A 20,675-nucleotide genomic window follows, 5' to 3' on the forward strand; every position below is an offset into this window, starting at 1 on the left:
CTATCTTGAATTATAAAAGACGTTGCCTAGTTAAAGATTGGTAGAGCCAGACCTTTCAGACAATGTGAATTTGTTGACATTGTCTGTGTAATTCTGTGAAGCATTTTTCATTCTAGCTCTATATTAAATGCTTGAAGAATACACAATTTATACACAATCAATATTTGGAACACACACCACTGAAGCAAAACATGGACCTTCAGATTTGAATATGTGAAGAAGAGTTTAGCTTACAGCACACAAGGTTACAGCGTGACACCCCTAGAACAATAATGAGGGGTTGGGGGATTTAAATGCATAAGAAGAAAGAATTCACTGAGTCGAGAGTGGGGCTACACATGCAATCATGAAACCTCCAAATGAGATGTATTTATTTATTTATTTAAACAGTTTTATATAGCGCTGGCTAGACCCAAGGGTATCAGAGCGCTTTACAGGAGAAGGACATGAGTGCAAAGTATAATATTACAATCGAACAAAAAGAAAAAGCAAAATATATGAGCAAATAGTAAAGTACAATAAATACATAATCAAAGAAATAGGCAGTAACATTTAGTACCAAACTAGGACATGGATATCTGTGCAAGCGTGGTTGGCCGGGGGTAGTGGGGAGAAGGTATGTGGGTACGGTTGAGCAAGGGGGAAGAAGGGAGAGAAGATAAAATGTAGGTGTATGAGGTGAATATATGTGAACAGGTGGCAGGAGGATAGAGGTATATGAGGGGGAGATAGGCGGGGGAGGCAGGTCAGGTATAATGCAGTGACACCATAAGGGGCAGGTTGTGAAACACCTGAGAGGAGATGGGATTAAGGACCCCAGTCTTTGAGGAGAAGGTGTCGTTTGGGATCCTTTTTGAAGCTGAAGTATGAGGGGTTACAACGAAGGTCTTTGGGGAGAGAGTTCCAAATGGTGGGTGCGTTACAGGAGAAAGAGCGTGAATGGGTGGATTTCTTGTTTACCAAGGGAGGAACCAGGATGAGGGCATTGGTGCCCCTCAAATCTCTGGAGCAGCCCGCTTTGTGAAGTTTTTGAGAGAGATACAGAGGGGTTTGAGGATACAAGGCTTTATGCGTAGTGCACACGTTCTTGTAGATGGATCTGCCATCCAAGGGAAGTCACTGGAGATCTTTAAGGATGGGGGAGATGGGATCATGCCTCTTGGAATCGGAGATAAGCCTGGCCGCAAGGTTAAGGACCGACTTGATTGGGGCTAGGTGGACTTTATGTGTACCTACAAGCAAAGCGTTACCATAGTCTAATCTGGAGAGTACTAATGATTGAACAACATATTTAAAGTCATCAACAGGGATGAAGGGTTTGATTTTTTTGAGGTGTAGTAGTGAAAAGAGAGCGCCTTTGGCTGCATTTTTTATGTGCGGAGAAAGGCTGATGTTTTGGTCAGTGCTTATTTTGAGAGATTTGACAGAGCTAGAGGTGGCCAGGGAGCAGTTGAGAGCATTGAGGTCAGAGAGCCAGTGTTGAATAGGGAGCCAGTTGTTTTTAGGGGCAAAGAGAATTACTTCATTTTTTTAGAGTTGAGTTTCAGGTGGCTGTGATGGAACCATTGTTGAATCTTAGTCAGGGTATCATTGAGGTGCAAAATGCCTGCAAGTAAAGTTGGGTGTCGTCTGCATAGAGGTGGTAATTGATACCAGCTTTCTTTAGAATGAGGGTGAAGGGCTCCATGAAGAGGTTAAAAAGAGGAGACACCCATGGAGACAGGCTTAGGTTAAGAGAGGCAACTGCTGATTTTGATTTGTTGGGTTCTGTGATGGAAAACAAAACTTGCTCAAAGCATAAGATGAAGTCCAAGAAAGTAAAGAGACCGGATTATTATTGATTCGACTATAAGGGTTCAGAGCATTGCAGATTTCACCTCATGTTTACTCTCTGAAGAACTGGGAGTGCTCGAGGATACAGTGCACCTCAACATAGCAAGCTGCTCTCCAGTGCTAAGGTTCCCCCTCGCCGAGGGATGTTTGTGAGCTCTATAAATATTACTATTAATGAAATGAATGAAAGACCTCCAGAACAGGCCAGCCAAGAGCGGACAGATCTGGATCACACCCGAGGTATCTGATGAATGATACTCGCATCACAAAGAATGACAGAGTCTGACTCTGCTAAACTGTTTTGGATCTCCGACATGACTGAATCTCTCTTATGTATGAGTGTCAGTGTGAATTAGCTGGTTTGACAGGTGAGGAAGAGTGTTGATGGTTGAGTGTGAGGTTACTTGTGCATTCATCAATTGTATTTTGATTTTAGAGTTGTCTTGTTGCTTACCTAGACCTCAAAACTGTTACAGATGAAGAAATTGTTAAAATCTGCAGTAATGTTAACGTAACCTACCGTGCAAGTGTTAACCCCTTGGGCACGGCCGCGATTCTGCGCCTGTGCGGCACATTCCGATCGCGGGTGTGGTCATGGAGGCCGGGAGCCTTCATCAGCACACGAGCACTCTGTGCCATGACGGCTCCCGGTCGTCATCAGCATGGAAGGGGTTAATCCATGGTTCCAGTGTCAATAACAAATGTCCAAAAAGCTGGAGGACTACTGTACACTGAAATGCTTGAGACTTAGTAGGCATCTTGGTAACTGTCTGTTTTCTGATTGATTGTCATGTGTATGTGTAGACAATGATGGATTTCTTCTATTTTTAGCAATCTATAGCTGCAAAATTATAAAACATATTTGAAAAGCATGAAATATTTTTGTATGAAGAAATAATAAAACATACATATTTTGGGAATTAACGCTGTTGTATGAAACTGATATTTCGGTGTTGTTGTTAATGAGCCTCGGGAGGCCATACTAAAAAGCAATATAGGTCAGTTTAGAGGTTCCTTCTCCTAATTTGTTGTTTCCCCCTCCTCTTGGGCCTTAAAGTAACTAGGGGGTACCTTTTTCCTTTTGGGAAAGTAAAATAAAACAATTGCACAGAATAACACAATTTGGTCAAAGGTAAAAGCCGGGATTGTTCGAGGGTTTTCTGTTTTCACATTGTGCAATTCAATTCAGCCAGTAGCTGTACATGATTCGCTTCCCCTCACACCCACCTTGACCCCTCCCCCCACCTCCCACCTGACCACTCCCTGCTGGTATCTTTGCGGCTCAAGGTCACACCAGCAACCAAACCTTTTGGCCCCCTGGAAAATGTTTCCAAGTACCCATCGTTTAGACTTTATTCTCAGATTCAGTGGGAAGACTGCATTGAAAAGAGCGCTGCAGATCAGAGGCTGCAGCAAGAGATGAAGGAGCTGTAGAACCACCAGCAGCAGTGATGGGATATGAAGACCCTTGGAGAAATTCAAGAACAAGCTAAACTAGTATCTTCACGAACAATCCAGGAATAACACTATTGAATCCAAGGTGGGAAACTGCTATTGAACGGAGGTTGTGAGGCAGTGCTTAATTTGTAAAAGAAAGAGTGCCAAGGCCTGAAGTCGACATCGGTGGGTGGAATGCCAAGGCTGGTAATCTTAAATCCACCTCATAACTCTGTAACACACTACCAGGCACTCTCTGCCTCTTTATGTCGCTCTTGTGGGTTTCTGGTTTATCTCTATGTGACTGTTTTTAAGTCTTTCTCCTCCTCAGTCAATCTGATTTCCCTGTTTTGTTTTCCTCCTGCTCTCGGGAAATGTGTGATGTGGAAAAACGAGTGCTGGTCCCCAAAACAAGTGCTGTGGCCCCCACCGGCTCAAATTAAGAACTGCCCCTGCTGCCATTGGCCACCAGGACAATGCCTTATTGTGAAAGCTGCTACCTCGCTGAGGATTTGGCTGAAGTTATTGTAAATTGGTTTTCCTTAAAGGTCGGCATAAGTTGCAGGAAACAGAGCATTTCAGCTCTTTTAAGAGTCCTTTTTTACCTTTATGTGTAGAACCTTTCAATATTAAGTAGTTTTTTGTATTATGTATATTCTTCACCTGACCATGGGTTCCTGATCTGATAGTGTGATAGTTTACTTTATTGTGTGCTTGGTAAAGGCATTTATTGGAAGTTAGTCCAATCATTTTATTCAGATTACATCAGTTATCAACAGGAAATATTAATGCAGGAAATTTCCCCTGGAAGGTCTGGTTGGTGAGAGGTCCCAATCTTGAAGACCAGGCATTGACCTTCACCACTCTACATCATGGAGCTCTTTAGTGGTTAACATATTCCCAATGGCGGCCACCATGGCTCGCAGGTGGCGAGGCGGGCATGGAGGGGGGCAATGACAATTAAAAAAAGAATAAATAAACCCTTAACTTGCAGGCAGGGACCCTGGTGTCTCTGTTCCAACTCTCCTCTGTCATACTCCAGGAACAGGAAGCACAGCTAGACTCGCCTGACCAATCACAGTGCTGCAATGCAATGTTGTGATTGGTCTGAGTGTCGTGGTTTGATGCTCAGCCAGGAAATGGGGGCCTGGGCATGTTCTCCACGCAGGTTGTAATGCAACCTGCGTGGAGAACAGGGAAAGTGCGCATGACAGTTTGGCCGGCCGCAGTGTGCAAGCCACTCCTTCCCTGCCCTGCTCCGAGAGCAGAGCATCCCCGCTCACCTTCAAAGCAGCACAGAAACATAAAATGATAATAAGTCAAAGTTATATTATTTTATGTTTCCTTTATTTGCACTGCTTAAAAGCAGTGGTGCAACGCTCCTCCCCATAGCGGACGAGCCGCCACTACATGTTTCACTACCCGTACCTTTTTCTGACCTTTGGGTTCAATACAATCAGTGCTGTTACAATGTCCAGCTAAATCATTTGATGTGTGTACAACAGGTCAACATACAGTAAACAATATACCAAGAACATAAAATGCCTAACCAAGCTAATTGCAAAGATAAATGTTTTTTTTTCTTTTTAAATTTTGCTTATTGACGGGCTTGCAACACTATACAAATAACCCGAAGGCGGGGGTGCATCAATACAATTCTCACATGTGTCTCTACAGGCCAAGTTTTGCATATAGCATAACGAATACAAAAACAATTAAACTTCCCCCACCCCACCCTACACTTGAATAGTTTCAGATCATACAATGTCAGAATCAATAATAAAAAGGCCATGTGAGTCCATAAGAGTGGTTGTTCATAAAAGATAGTTGCAAGTCCAAGAAGTCCTGGCCAGGCACAAGAGGTAAGATATCAAATAAAGAAGCAGACCAAATCACACAGCAGGATGGCTCAGGAGATATGTCGTTAGTGTGCCCAAAAATCTTTGGGTCGTGAGGCCTCCGGTAACTTCTCCGCATACACCTCCATTTGTTCCATAACATATACTAACTCTCTGATCCATCTCTTCACAGTGGGTGTGGATTTTGCGCCCCAGCATTGTGCCACTGCACGCTTAGCCAGCAGGGTCGAGACAGCAGCCAATCGCCTAATGCAGGGCTTGAGATATTTCACATTATCCAGTAAGCACACCTCAGGCTCAAATGGCATACTCTCCAGCACAACATCTGAGAACACACTGGCAACCCTGGCCCAGAATGCAGCTATGCCATCACACTGCCACACCAGGTGTAAAAAAATCTGTGTCAGCCTGCCCGCACCGAACACAATGTGCTGTGTCCTGCAGGCAGAATCAGCGTAACTGCACTGGCGTATAATATAACTGGTGCAAGAATTTAAAATGAATAATACGCAAATTATAGTTCGCCGTGAGGTGCCCAGTCAGCTCGCAGCAAAATATCCAATTGTCAAGTGGCAACTCAAACCCCAGCGCAGCGCTCCACTTGCGATAGGAATGATGGTACCCCAGTTCCTGCTCCCTCTGTGACGCATCATATAGCCTAGTAATCAGACATTTGCGCTCCATTGCAGCCAGTACCGCCTGCAGTGCCTTCAATGTTTGTGGTTCAGTGGGATAATCGGGATAAACTGATCTGACTACCTGTCGCACTCTCACGTAAGTAAATCCCAGCATAAACCCAGAGCCATGACCCACCTGTACATTTTGGAGTGAGCGGAACTGACCACTTTCATACAGGTCCCCCATTCGTGTAATACTCACATTCGCTAATGCCCGTACAGCGGGCATTCCTGAGCCGCCGAAATGTCAGGATGTGCAGCAATAGGGAACCTCGGGGCATACAGGCTGTGACCTCTGGGCAAGAGTCTGCCAGGCCTAAGCAGTACACTGCACCGGGTTGATTTCCATCCTGGGGCCTCCGCTTCTACCAGTGAGTGTGGCAGCCACCAGCGGCGTCGGAAGCACCGCATCGGATTCAATCACCGTATGCGACAAGAACCTTTGCGAAAAATCCAATAATGGGCAAACTGCGCCTGTGCGCAGAGATAATATAAGCGCATATCAGGCGCCTCAAAGCCACCCCGATTGAATGGCTGCACCAGGACACTCCAACTGCGTTAGGGCTTCTCCCCTACCCAAAACAAAGGACAAAAGGGCCCATTGCATCGTTTTGAAGAGAGCAATATTGAGCCGAAAAGGGATATTCATGAACAAATATAACAATTTGGGTAATATAGCCATTTTTGTAATGGTAATATGATCAGCAAGCGAAAGTGGCAGCTTAGACCACCGCTCCGCCTTGTCCGTGAACTGCGTGACGACCCATCCATAGTTCATGGAGATAACCTGATCGGGGTCTCTGTGTAACCATATGCCGAGATACTTCACCGGGTCTCGGGTCCAAGTCAGCGGGAAGTCACGTTCCACCTCACGTGTCCACTGTCAACGGAAACACAGTCGACTTAGCCCAATTGATTCCCAATCAAGAGTAACCCTCAAATTTTACATACTCGCGGAGTAGTTCAGGTAGGTAGGTCCCTGGCTCGCATACATAAATTAGCATGTCGACTGTGTAGAACTAGACAACGAGGGGTCGTTGCCGGAAACGCAGTGCAGCAGATACATCCAGCTGGTGCAGCTTGCTTGCCAGGGGTTCCAATGCCAGCATAAACAGTATCGGCGACAGGGGACAGCCCTGTCGCATGCCTCTGCCGATAAAGAAGGCGGAAGACACCCAGCTGTTGACATGCACCCTGGCAACCAGCTCAGAATAAAGCACCCTGATCCATTGGAGAAAGAACAGTGGAAGGCCCATTCTGATTAAAACAATGAACATGTAGTTCCACTGAAGGGAATCAGATGCTTTAGCTGCATCCAGCAGCACTGCCACTGCCTGGAAGTCAGATTCAAAATAATGCATGGTCGCAAAAACTGTGTGTAAATTGTGAGTGGTAGACCTAGCAGGCACAAACCCCGACTGGTCAGGGAGAAGCAATAGGGGAACCAGCAGCTGCAGCCGGAGAGCAATCATCTTCGCTAGTATCTTGGCATCAATATTAATAATCGACAAGGGCCGGTAGGAGTCGCATTGATTTGCAGCTTTATCAGGCTTTAAAAGTATGATTAGGAGGGCCTCCTTCAAGGATGGAGAGAGATGGCCAGCATCGTATGCCTCAGCATAAACATCAAGAAGCCTCGGGCCAGGTCATCTATGTAAGTTTTATCAAATTTGCTGGGAAGGCCATCTAACCCAGCGGCTTTACAAGTAGGGAGGCATATAATAGCTAATTTTACGTCCTCCACGTCGAATGTTTGTGTAAGGTATTCTCTATGTCCCAAAGACAGCCAGCCAAGAGCGACTCCGGCGCATTATTGGATTATCGCTGCATCATCGTGCATCTCCTGCGTGCATATTTTAAAAATCCCCGTTTTGTCTAATAAGTTGAATTTTATTTGTCTGTATCCCTGTTTTTAAAACTGGCCTTCGCACACTCGCATCTCTGACCCGCTTACTTGCATTTTAATCGTGAAGAACACCGCACTTTGCTGGTCCCTCGCCCTGTCTCGTTTGGCGGCCATCTTGAGTGGGGCACACGCCCGGCGGCGCTTCATGCTCCCAGCGGTCTAGTTGTCGCTAGGAGGCTAGACCACCATAAAAGCAAGGCAACTTCAGGTGAGCGCTCTTACAAGCTCCGGCGCATTATTGGATTATCGCTGCATCATCGTGCAGCTCCTGCGTGCATATTTTAAAAATCCCCGTTTTGTCTAATAAGTTGAATTTTATTTGTCTGTTTCCCTGTTTTTTAAGACTCGCATCTCTGACCCGCTTACTTGCATTTTAATCGTGAAGAACACCGCACTTTGAGGGTCCCTCGCCCTGTCTCGTCTGGCGGCCATCTTGAGTGGGGCGCACGCCTGGCGGCGCTTCATGCTCCCAGCGGTCTAGTTGTCGCTAGGAGGCTAGACCAGCATAAAAGCAAGCCTTGCTGATGCGCAGCGGTAACGCGCAGCGGGATCGCCGGATTTCCGCCGGAGTTACGCCTGAGTTTAGCCCGTCTGCGCCCGTCCGCGCCGAGGACGGGCTGCATATTGACATCTCACACTCCAGCTCAGGTTGGTTAACTCACGATCTCTCTGCCAATCGTCTAACGTATTCTGCTTTTACACTAAGATCTTTGAGACCCCGCATATCCGTCTCCTGTATCTCCTGTACTTTGCCTACCCATTACTTTACCTGTGCTGGTTGCAGCTTTTCTACCGGCAAAATGTTGCTCTCTAAGACACAAACAACCAAGGCGCATTACCGGGGCAAAAGGAAGCCCACTAAGAAACTCCTGACTTCCCATCCTCTCCAATTTCGGAGTATTAATTGTAGATTGCTCCCCAAACATAAATTCAATCTATTTGATTTTTATAAATGATGAGTCGCCAGATGCATTGTTTTTGACTGAGACCTGGCTCCACGAAAGCTCTGGACCGGACATTGCCATAGCCGTTCCCAACAACTACGTGATGGTACGTCAGGACAGGGCTTCCGGGAAGGGTGGGGGGATTGCTATTATTTTTAAAACCATCTACCAATGTAAGTTGGAGTCGTTTCCCCTCCCTGGATGCGAGGCCGCACTATTTAAATTAACGGTTGGCCCTCAACTAACTCTTTCCGGTCTTTTGATATATGGCCCTCCGGGCAATGCTGGCCCTTGGATATCCTCATTGGCTGATAGTATATCTCCAGTACTACTTAAAACGGCTAATTTCACCATTCTTGGTGACCTTAACATCCATCTTGAAGATGTTGAAGGTACTCTCAGTCAGTCGTTATTATCTGACCTCGAAGTTTTTAATCTTTTACTTCGCAACTCGGGGGCTACTCACTCGGCCGGTCACTTGCTAGACCCAATTATCTCTAATCGAACCTAAGACTGCTCCCAAAGGGCCCGCCCACTAGAATGGTCAGACCATTTTGCGGTACACTTCATGTTACCTCTCTCTTTACCCAATTCAAAGGCCTTTGCCGGTAAGAGTAAGCCTTTCTATCGGTGGGACAAGCTTAATATGGTGGCATTCAATCAACATCTTACTGAATCTACTCCGATTCTGGAAAGCTCTGGATCAGAATCTAATGCTGTAGTTTCCCAGTGGTTAACGGATGCTGTAACTGCATTCCTTCCTCCTACACTTAATAACCACAGATCCCTTCATCCTCCTGCACCTTGGTTCTCTGAAGATTTAAAATTACAACGAGCCAAGTGCAAGGCTCTGGAAAGAAAATGGAGGCTTTCCTATTCAACCCCTAGTAAGGTGGCTTATAAAGAAGCATTAAAGAGCTATCATGCTAACTGTAAATTGGCCAAGGCCACCCTTACGGCATCCACGATTACTCAAGCACAGAACTGTCCGTGGACTCTTTTTGCAGTGGTGAAGAAGCTGACGGGAGCAGACACGGTACCTTCTCCTCCGGCTTTGGATAAATCACAGTGTGATGCCATCGCAGATTTTTTCATCTCTAAGGTGGAGCGTATTCATGAATCCTTGATTACTCCTCTGCCATCTGCTGATTCCCTACCGGTGGATACTTTTAGCAGTCCTCTTCCTTCTCCCTCAATGCACATAAACGACTGGCTATTGTTTGATGACATCACTTTCTCATCGTGCTTGAACAGTATCAGGTCAGGCTCCCCTCGGGACCCTGTTCCTATGAAAATCCTAAAACTGTTGGACCTCGAACCACGGAGAGTCCTAATGAGACTTCTGAATACATCTCTTACAGAGTCTATGGTGGCACAAGAGTGGAAGCATGCCATGGTCGTTCCCTTGCTGAAGAAGACCGGCGCGGACATCACTAACTTAGCCAATTTCAGGCCCATATCCCTGCTGCCTGCATGTTCTAAAATCTTGGAACGACATGTGAACACTCAGCTTAATTCGTTTGTCAAGAACGTGGGATATCTACATCCGTCCCAATCTGGGTTTCGCACACATTACTCCACTGAATCCGCACTCCTCGGGGTGACGGAGAGGCTTCGGCACGGTATCGATCGCGAGGAGACCTTTGCACTCATCCTTTTGGATTTGAGTGCAGCGTTCGATACCGTGTCTCATTCCATTCTTCTTGACTCTCTCCGCTCCCTTGGTGTTGCTGGATCTGCACTGGCCTGGATTGCCTCCTTTCTAAGTGATTCAGAAAAGGGGGTGGTGATGAACAGAGTGTCTGAATTAAGCAGACCACTCTTACCCAGTCCAAAGATCAGGGTTTGATCCATCACCGTTATTTATCTCACTGCACCATCCCAGCTCAGAACCTGGCTATATGCAAATCAGTCTGTCCCTGGCCCAGTGCATCATGGGAACAGGGCAGACTAAACTACCAAGCCAATTCTTCACCAGAAAGGAGACAAGCTACCGGGGACCGGTTTCTGGCATTTCAGCTGTCTTCGGCCCGGCTTGTTTGAATCCTGATGGTGCAGTGAGAAAGGGACTCATGTCTGAGTATACCCTGCCACACCTATAGTGGCCAAAAACTTTTCAGAAAAGGGGGTGGTGATGTACAGAGTGTCTGAATTAAGCAGACCACTCTTACCCAGTCCAAAGATCAGGGCTTGATCCATCACCGTTATTTATCTCACTGCACCATCCCAGCTCAGAACCTGGCTATATGCAAATCAGTCTGTCCCTGGCCCAGTGCATCATGGGAACAGGGCAGACTAAACTACCAAGCCAATTCTTCACCAGAAAGGAGACAAGCTACCGGGGACCGGTTTCTGGCATTTCAGCTGTCTTCGGCCCGGCTTGTTTGAATCCTGATGGTGCAGTGAGAAAGGGACTCATGTCTGAGTATACCCTGCCACACCTATAGTGGCCAAAAACGATTGCACCATCAGGATTCAAGCAAGCCGGGCCGAAGACAGCTGTAATGCCAGAAACCAGTCCCCGGAAGCTTGTTTCCTTCCCAGTGAAAGAATTGGCTTGGTAGTTTGGTCTGCCCTGTTCCCATGATGCACTGGGCCAGGGATAGACTAATTTGCATATAGCCAGGTTCTGAGCTGGGATGGTGCAGTGAGCTAAAAAACGGTGATGGATCAAGCCCTGATCTATTGACTGGGTATGAGTGTTCTGTTTAATTCAGATACTCTGTCCATCACCACCCCCTTTTCTGAATCCTTTCTAAGTGAGCGCACCTTTCAGGTGTTTTCGACAGAAGCTGAATCTGCTGTCTATTCCTCGGCATATGGCGTCCCCCAGGGGTCGATTCTCAGCCCTCTGCTGTTTAACATCTATGTCAGACCCCTTGCTACCATCGTGGAGGACGCCGGTTTGACAATCTATTCGTATGCCGACGACACGCAGATTGTGTTCTCTCTCTCCAGCAGTGAGGGCCATGAGGTCTCTGCCTTGAAATCTGGCCTGTCACGTGTTGCTGCTTGGATGCATGACCATCTGCTCAAGCTCAACGGTGACAAGACCGAGGTTGTTATTTTGGGCAAGAATAAAGATCTGTGGGGCCCTCGGCATTGGCCCTGTGATATGGGTCCTTTGCCGAATCCAGTCCCCGTAGCCCGCAACCTCGGCTTCCTCATTGACGACAGGCTCTCTATGAGACAGCAGGTAACAAGGGTCGCTGCAATCTGTTTTTCCACCTTAATATGGTTGCAAAAGTTCCTATGGATGCTGCCTCGCTCTACTCAGAGAACTGTCGTCCAGGCTCTTTTAATCTCCCGCATCGACTATGGGAATGTGCTTTATCTTGGGGCCGATAAGGCCACTATAAATAAGCTTCAGGTGGTGCAAAACTCGTCAGCTCGTTTATTATGTAATGTACCCCGGAGATCTTCCGCAGCTCAGGCTCTGCGTGACCTTCATTGGCTTAAGGTCCCGAATCGTGTAAAATTTAAAACCTTATGCCTTCTCTTTAAACTCAGGCAGGGTTCTGCCCCTAAATACCTACAGAACCTGGTTCAAGTCTATAAGCCTGGTCGCACTTTAAGATCTTCCACTAGTGGCGATTTTTCTGTTCCCAGAATTAAACTGGCCAAAATGGGTGGCCGCTCGTTTTCTTATCTTGGCCCAAAGATGTGGAATGCTCTTCCGCCGGCCTTGAATGCCAAGACTGATCTCCTCCCTTTTCGCAAAAAATTGAAGACCCTTCTGTTCAATTAATCCCTCTGCACTGTTTGTTCTGTTTTGGGCCTTTTGCTTGTTTTTCTTTCTTTTATCTATCCCTGGTGCCGGGAAACCCATTGAGGGTAGCTGTGCGCAATATAAGTTTAAATAAATAAATAAATAGGATAGGAGTGTATGTCCGCATCAGGGACACGAGACCTGCGCTCATACAATCTGGAATAGAACTCAAGAATAGCCTCACTAATCTCAGGAGTAGAATAATGAGCCACACCGTCGTCATCCAGCATTTCTGTGATGTATGCTTGACTGTGTGAAGCCGCCAGTTTCTGTGCCAGTGAGCGGCCAGGTCTACCCACTCCCCATAATACTGTGCTGTGCATCGTCTGGACCTGGGTACTAATTCTTGGCCCACAGTATCATTGTGTTCCATCACTAACTTTCGTATCTCAGATAACATCCCAAGAGATGGGCCCGTCTCATATGCCCACTCAAGAGTGGAGTTCTCCACTGCCAACTTAGGGATGCAGTGTCGTAGATCACGCAGCAAATATAATGAGGACATTGACATTGTACAGAATAAGTGCTCATCAACTCAATAGATACCCCTCACCCCAACCCCCCCACTCACTTCAGCGTCCACAACTCGCCAAAGAAATCCCAGTCCAACCCCACCCAACCCACCCAACCAGAGAGAATAAACAAGCACAAATGGGGTACTCCCATGTGGAGGCGTCAGAGCGTGTCTAGCCTCCTAACTGGTAGTACGTGGCTGAGCATACCTGGTAGCTATGCCTATCACACTATAATACTGTGTCCCACAATCCCCTGCAAAAAAGAACTTATTAAGGCAGTGAGATTCAAATATGGCAACCCAAAAGAAGAAGTGTAATTGGTATATGCAACATCACATCCTTAAGAGAGACTGTAAATTAAACCACAGTATACAAAGAAACCAGGTTATCAGGATCTCTCCGTACACTGGACGGGCCACCGGGACCCTACTGTTCCTAATTGTCTGAAGGTGCCTGAGACTCTCACTGTGCCCATTTTAAATGCTTAGTGTGTTCAAGGGCAGTCTTGGGGTTGGTGAAGATCTTGGAGTCTCCCTCAGGACCAATACACATGCCAGCGGGGTATAGCATTGCATAAGGGACACCTTCAGAATGTCAGAACTTTATTATGGCACCAAACTCCCTCCGCTCTCACAGACACATGCTGTTCTACTTCTCCCATACAAGCATTGTGTTTCTCAAGTTGCGCCGACATATGATCCAAGCGATGGTTCACGGCCGCCATTGTCACCTCTATGGACTGCAAACTGCGCTGCATGGCCAGCAGCATTGTCTCAAGTGTGGGAGGCGCAGTAGCTGGGGCACTGGCTTCAGAGTCTGAGGCTGCCCTCTGAGAATTCTTAGAGGATTTGCGCCCCTCAAAGGTGAGGCGGGTTGAGGTTTATCAGTTCTCCGCATACCACAATGTGTCACAAGACCACCGGTCCAATTTGCTCTACTGTGGTAGTAGTTCTCACAACAAAAGGGGCCAACGAGACACCTGCCACACAAGTGAGCTCCTTGTGTCACAATGTGCAAAGTGCAAGTTCACCACAATAAGGGGGTGCACCCCAATCACGTTAGGGCACCATGACGTCAGCCGCAGAATTCCCCCCAAAGAGGAACAGTTCACCCCCCCATAAGACGCCAGCACTGCACGATCACAACAGGGGACCATAGTGCTAGAGATGAGCGGCCTTCCAAAAGTGAGTCTCAGGCCTAGACCCTGAAGCGTAGGGATGCAACCACCCAGTACAGGGCATAAAGCTACTCCAGCATCCAGTAGACAGCCGAACGACCTCAGTGTAACAGCAGCCTTACAAAAGGGAGTCTCAGGCCCAGACACTGAAGCGGAGGGATGCAACCACCCATTGCAAAGTAGAAAGTTACTCCATCGTCCAGCAAACACCTGATGGGCCTCAGGGTAACATCAGCAGTGCTGTACCCCGGATTTCAGCAGCACTCACAGCTCGAAGCAATCCCAGCGCATCGCATGAACACTGGTGATCAGGGAGCACCATGCACCACCTCGTCCTCAAGCCACCTCCAGCGTTGTGCGCCACACTCCCGTGCCCCCCCACGCCCAGCCACAGCTCACAGGCTGCGGCCCGATTCCCACTGGCGCCGCCTCCACAGTCACCGGCCAGGAGGTAGGCTGCCCCCCACTCACTGCAGCCGGCGCCAAACACACAGGGTGCTGCGCAACTCCTCCAGGCGGTTTAAGCAGGATTTGCGGGCCCCAAAGCAGCATGGGCACCATGCCGCAAAGAGCACAGCTTCCCATACAAAGCAGCAGTCCAAGGGGCGGCCGCCAATGAGCACAGAGTGTGCGATGCACTCTGGGCCAGCACTGCATGCAACAGCAATATCCACTGCGGGTTCAGAGAGCTTCAGCACAGCCATGGCGCGCCAACCCTAGTGCCGTGCGGGAACTGCCATTTTGTGTACAGGCAGCCGGGATCAGACTCCCCTCGCCAGCAGGCTCAAGGGCGATTCCAAACTGCAAAAACTACTCCAATCCGGGCGAGACACTCCAGTGCTAAGGAGCGCTGTTTTTTCAGCGCTAAAACAGCATGTGAAAGTCGGATAGTAGGCGGATTAAAAGCACAGCACTAGAGATGGCGTCTCTAGTGAGCGGCCATCTCGCCGTGCGCTCAAGCCACGCCCCGCAAAGATAAATGTTTAATAAGAAAATTGACACAATGAATAAAACTGAAAAAAGAAAAACATAAAAATTACAAAACATATATTTTCCCACAAACGACCAATAAGACAAGTGTTTATTTTCTCTAGTTATTTATTCTATAAATAATACTCCCTCCCCTCTCTCTCGTTTAAGGAAGAAGGGGACAGTAAGGAAGAAATCATGATTTAAAAAACTCAAAAAACCTCTTCGGAACTCTCTCCAAAGAGGGCTCTGCATTGTCCCCCCAGTCCTCACCCTCTATTTCCGATAGAACTATCAGGCCCAAACTGGTGGAAAACCATACTCATACATCTCAAGTTATGTCTCCGTTAGGGCAGGTTGAGGCCAAAGAGAATAATCTCAAGTTATGTCCTGTTAGTCTAAGTATAGGCCAGAAAGGATCCTACAAATACAAGCGGGTCTGCTCCCAAAACCCAACTCAGAGACTGATACCCATCCTAAAACAGTCACCATATTCGCCACTGTCCTTTGAAAAGCATGCCTGAATATTCATGGGAATAATCAACATCCTCCATCTTGATGGATTCATTCTGGAAATAATTTAGAAAAAAACACGTTTTTCAAGCCACTGCCGCTTTTTTCTTCTCTTTTAGGTCTCTGTAGTGTCTGAATCCCATGTTAAGCAACAGGCCTGTTGCTCGTCATTCAATAGGTGCCTACTGCCACTGAGATTTCACACTTTCAACAGTTCATTTGTGGTGAACACATTGGTCTCCTCTTCAGGTTGTCGGCTGTGCCACACCGCTGCAGCCGCAAAGCTCCTCTTCCTCCACAGCTGGTCTCTGTGGCCAATGATGGGCCTCCTGCGTCATTGAGTGTATGGATTACTTTTATAGTGCAGACCACAAACTGAATTGTCCCTTGGCTCACTCAGCACAACATTACTTGCGGGTTATTGCTTCAGGTCATATTTAAAGGAACAGACTCCTGTTTCACATTCACACTTGCTCTGATTTTGTTTGTTTCAAAAAGCTACTCAAAACCTGGTTATTTTCACAGCACTCCTCCTCTTTCGCTTTCCTCTGAGTCTGCACTTCAGCCCTGAGAGATACCCCTACGGGGGTGAGTTGTTGTTCTATATTAAGTCTTGGTAACATAACATAACGTAACTTTGTTAAATTCTTATCAATAGCATAAAAATGCACATACAACAGTGGCGGCTGGTGACATTTGAAAGTGGCGGGGCGTAAAAGTTTGTGATGAGTGCCCCGTGGCGAGCAAGGGTAGCGAGTGAGCCTGACTGTCATAAGGAGTGTCGGGGGAGGGGAGGAGTTATCCCTTGGGAATATTTGGAAAACAAATAGGCAAATGGTGCATTTTCAAGCAAATTTTAGAGCACAAAAAGGTTAATAAAGCAATTGTGATACTGTAGTTATGTCATCAATAAAAATACTTCATATGCTAACACAAAACACACATGTCTCAGGGCAGGTTGTAAACTGCTGGAGGAGGAAGTCCTTGATCCGCAGGCCTGACTGTCAGTCACAGCCTGAGTCCATTGGGAAATTTGCATTTACTGGTTTAATACATGTGCGAGCAGCAGGGGCTCAGATCACTAACATCAACAAAGAAAGCTTAGTGCGGTTTAGGAGAAAATCGAAAAATGAAAATGAAGGCCCATTGAACTCGAGGAGTGCATGATTGAAAAACGAAAGCGAGTCAGCACCTCACACGTGCATAGTAAGCGCTATACAAATGCTGCACTTAAATAGAATGTGCATGGGTTGTGTTCCTCCTTAGTGAACACACCCCGTCGTCCACTCTCTCCTGTGCCCCATCACCCCATCTTTTGCCGAGTCCTTTCATGATGGAGCAGAATTTCACCCTTGCTTTACAAAACAAGCCCTGGACAATTTTCCATTAACTGCGACTGAACCAGGGATGCGAGGGCCAACACCGACTTTCATGATAACAATCTACCAAAGTCACTGCACAGAAAGTTGGCAACAATGAACATTTGCAATGCCCCGTGCAATCCACCCCATCTCAGAGAGATGGCCCTTCAAATACAAACTGTGTTTCTGTGACACATCACATTTATGTCTGCAAAGCCCATGTATGTGACCACCGAACTCAAACCTTTACAAATATCCCTTTGTAATAAAAGTCACGAGTGAGGGAACGTCCCTCTCGAGAACACACACAAAAGGGAATATTTGTAAAGGTTTGAAATACAAAATGAGTTCTGTGTTGGATGGCGCTTTTTAAAGAGATCAACAGGTGAATAGCAAGACTAAACAAACACAGGAGCAAAGAGAGGCAGAAAGTGTGGAAAGCTCGGAGGGGGTTAGAGGGAGAGAAGACAGACAGACTTAAGAGAGAGGAAAAGAAGGAAGAAGAAGAAACAAAATACGTAGCGAAAAAGAGAGTGAGAAGAGCGAGACAAAAAAGAGAATAGAAAGGCAGATATTCGAAAAGCCTCACAGCGCACAGGCAAAATGGAATGTACCTGATGTGAAAGGGCAATATAAGACAGAAGCGGTGAAAACGTGCAATGTGATTACAGTTATCAATAAATGCAGCCTAGCGGCAAATGGTAGCAGCCTGAGGTGAGGCCAGGGTTACTGGTGCGCTGGTACAGTCGTTAACTTTTGAAACTTGGGCAGTGCTGAGCGTGCCATAGAATCAAAAGAATTAGAATTACGAAATACAGTATTTTAAAATAGTCACATCACATGCCAATAATACAGTACCAGCACGCTGCTGGGGCCGGGTCGCCGGGCACTACCAAACAGTACACACCTAAACAGCAGTGACCAACACAGTAACTTGTGTATATTCAATCTTGACTTTTTGTAGTATTAAGTACTCACCAGACACCGCCGTGGTCATGAAGACAGTCCTAAGACTAGAGTCAGAGTGAGAGTGAGAGAGCACTTTTTAATTCCACCAGTGCTTGCGACTGTACGATGCCTCGCATCAGGCTTGGAGGCTTAGGCCACGAGGTCAGTCAGTCAGGCGGGTATGGCTGTCTCATCTATTTCTCTCTATGCTCCCCCAACATTTGTTATACTGGTGACTGTGTTCACACTCGACTCGGTTCCTTCTTTCGGGCCTCTGCTCTATTATTCATGAAAGTTAAGAAACGCAAACGAGATGAGCCCGGGGCCCCCTCCAAAGCGACTGCTGCTTAACGTTTTCAAAAGCGAAACGTGGTTTCATCAGAAATGACAACGCCAGCCAATCACCACTACATGGAGGTTGCCAATGGCCACATGTGATTGGCCATGCAGTGCGGCAGGCTGAGCACAGCCACCCACCCACGCGCGGCGGCACCACCATCCTCGTGCGCTGTAACTCAGCCAATCCTGGCGCAGCATGAACATCGCCACTGCGCCAGGATTGGCTACCGAGCAGGGCTAATACTGCCCATAATGAGACCCGGCTCCCCCGGGTCTCTGCCTTTGTGACTGCTAGGGGGGGAGGAGGAGGGAAGGCACTGCAGCATGTGTACGCATGCGTGGACAAGTCCTAAACATGACTTGTCCTAAATGCGCACACTGCTGCTGCCCTCCCTGCCACGCTGCTATCTGCCAGCCTGAGCCTGCCACTCACTGCCGCAGGCCCGCCCCCCACACCCTTCCGCGATTGCGACTATGACGTCACAATAGTGACTCCGACGGTCCGACCTCTCTTAAATCATTATGACTGGCGGTGTCAGACTGGGTATTGTGGCTGCTGCGCTCGTAATTTTGGTGCGTGCACGAATGTACAGTGACGGTCGTCCATGGCTAGTGGGGCAACGCCCCAACGCCCCCAATGGACGAACCGCCACTGACATACAATGAATCAACCTTGCTACTTTTCCATGGATCAGAAGGTGCATTAAAAGGGTGAGAGGTGGCACATGCTGAGCCTAGATGCAAATAATGTACCCCACATAAAGTAGCTTGAAAAAATCATGAAACGGGCAAAAGCTTGGCTTGGACCTGATAGGACCTGCAAAATCCCATTGTCTCTGGTCCACCTTGACCAGGAGACTGCAGCCAGCTGTGTCTCAAATGGATTCACAGACACTAAGAGAGACTGTTCTGTAAATATTAATAGGCATCATGAGGAAGAAGAGGAAGGTCTCTTTTAGGGAGACGTGATTTGGAAGGCTGGAAAAGCAGGGAAAGGTGGTAACGTTTACAGAACTCCACTTTCTTCAGCTCATTGTCCAGTGGCGGTTCGTCCATTGGGGGCGTTGGGGCGTTGCCCCACTAGCCATGGACGACCGTCACTGTACATTCGTGCACGCACCAAAATACCCAGTCTGACACCGCCAGTCATAATGATTTAAGAGAGGTCGGACCGTCGGAGTCACTATAGTGACGTCATAGTCGCAATCGCGGAAGGGTGTGGGGGGCGGGCCTGCGGCAGTGAGTGGCAGGCTCAGGCTGGCAGATAGCAGCGTGGCAGGGAGGGCAGCAGCAGTGTGCGCATTTAGGACAAGTCATGTTTAGGACTTGTCCACGCATGCGTACACATGCTGCAGTGCCTTCCCTTCTCCTCCCCCCCTAGCAGTCACAAAGGCAGAGACCCGGGGGAGCCGGGTCTCATTATGGGCAGTATTAGCCCTGCTCGGTAGCCAATCCTGGCGCAGTGGCGATGTTCATGCTGCGCCAGGATTGGCTGAGTTACAGCGCACGAGGATGGTGGTGCCGCCGCGCGTGGGTGGGTGGCTGTGCTCAGCCTGCCGCACTGCATGGCCAATCACATGTGGCCATTGGCAACCTCCATGTAGTGGTGATTGGCTGGCGTTGTCATTTCTGATGAAACCACGTTTCGCTTTTGAAAACGTTAAGCAGCAGTCGCTTTGGAGGGGGCCCCGGGCTCATCTCGTTTGCGTTTCTTAACTTTCATGAATAATAGAGCAGAGGCCCGAAAGAAGGAACGAGTCGAGTGTGAACACAGTCACCAGTATAACAAATGTTGGGGGAGCATAGAGAGAAATAGATGAGACAGCCATACCCGCCTGACTGACTGACCTCGTGGCCTAAGCCTCCAAGCCTGATGCGAGGCATCGTACAGTCGCAAGCACTGGTGGAATTAAAAAGTGCTCTCTCACTCTCACTCTGACTCTAGTCTTAGGACTGTCTTCATGACCACGGCGGTGTCTGGTGAGTACTTAATACTACAAAAAGTCAAGATTGAATATACACAAGTTACTGTGTTGGTCACTGCTGTTTAGGTGTGTACTGTTTGGTAGTGCCCGGCGACCCGGCCCCAGCAGCGTGCTGGTACTGTATTATTGGCATGTGATGTGACTATTTAAAATACTGTATTTCGTAATTCTAATTCTTTTGATTCTATGGCACGCTCAGCACTGCCCAAGTTTCAAAAGTTAACGACTGTACCAGCGCACCAGTAACCCTGGCCTCACCTCAGGCTGCTACCATTTGCCGCTAGGCTGCATTTATTGATAACTGTAATCACATTGCACGTTTTCACCGCTTCTGTCTTATATTGCCCTTTCACATCAGGTACATTCCATTTTGCCTGTGCGCTGTGAGGCTTTTCGAATATCTGCCTTTCTATTCTCTTTTTTGTCTCGCTCTTCTCACTCTC

The 20,675-nt window shown here is 47.6% G+C and overlaps 1 protein-coding gene across 1 annotated transcript in view; it reads right to left on the reverse strand.

The window, feature by feature from the left end:
* Positions 1-20,675, reverse strand: part of MCTP1 (multiple C2 and transmembrane domain containing 1) — a 1,759,297-nt gene that overhangs the window by 1,078,383 nt on the left and 660,239 nt on the right. The gene's annotated exons all lie outside the window — the stretch shown is intronic.

The sequence above is a fragment of the Lissotriton vulgaris genome, chromosome 3_1 (assembly GCF_964263255.1).
Source record: "Lissotriton vulgaris chromosome 3_1, aLisVul1.2, whole genome shotgun sequence".
Taxonomy (NCBI): Eukaryota; Metazoa; Chordata; class Amphibia; order Caudata; family Salamandridae; genus Lissotriton; species Lissotriton vulgaris.